This window comes from Penaeus monodon, chromosome 22, assembly GCF_015228065.2.
Source record: "Penaeus monodon isolate SGIC_2016 chromosome 22, NSTDA_Pmon_1, whole genome shotgun sequence".
Taxonomy (NCBI): Eukaryota; Metazoa; Arthropoda; class Malacostraca; order Decapoda; family Penaeidae; genus Penaeus; species Penaeus monodon.
Genome location: NC_051407.1, coordinates 231,102 through 231,763, shown reverse-complemented (window position 1 = coordinate 231,763; position 662 = coordinate 231,102). Strand labels below are relative to the sequence as shown.

General features: G+C 74.0%; 1 protein-coding gene across 1 annotated transcript in view; it reads left to right on the top strand.

Moving 5' to 3' along the window:
* Nucleotides 1-6: 6 nt before the first annotated feature.
* LOC119586791 (chloride channel protein 2-like) overlaps nucleotides 7-662 on the top strand; it is a gene marked incomplete at its 3' end in the record, with an annotated part of 22,238 nt that continues 21,582 nt past the window's right edge. Inside the window, 1 exon segment of the mRNA XM_037935511.1 lies at nucleotides 7-652.

Here is a 662-nt window from a genome sequence, read left to right as displayed (position 1 = left end):
GACACGCCCAAGGATGGCGGCTGCAACGCCGTGCAGACCATCGTGGAGCGCCTGCGGGCGTGCGGGATCCGCCACGGGCGCGCCGCGGACCACGACCTGCGCCGCGACAGCTACACGTGGACGTCGCACGACCTGCGGCAGTTCCTGCTGCACAAGGCCCGCCTGGAGCACGGCGGCCCCTACGACCACATCGAGGACGACAGGAACGAGAGCTTCGAGCTCACGCACGCCAAGAACCGACGCAACGCCGCCGCGTACCACCACCGGACGTCGCCACCGCCACCTTCTGCGTCGCCGCCGCCGCCGGGCCCTACCCCAGGCACGCCGCGCCCTCCGGCCAGAGGCGCCAGGGCCTCGGCCGCGGCCATCCTGCGGGGGCAGTGGCGGCCGCGGCTGACGGCGCCGCGGAGCTCCGTGCAGCTGGAGCACGTGGGCATGCGGGACATGTCGCCGCCGCCGCGGCCGCGCCTCTGGTCGCTGCCCGCCATCATCGTGACCAAGAGCGAGGACCCCAAGTCACCGTCGCCGCCCAATTACAGGGACGAGTTCGGCGACGCCATGAACTACCTGACGGTGCCGAGCGCCCACCACCAGCGGGCGCGCTCGGACGAGGAGCGCGAGGCGGGAGGCGACGCCGCGCGGGGGAAGCCCCTCGCCCACAG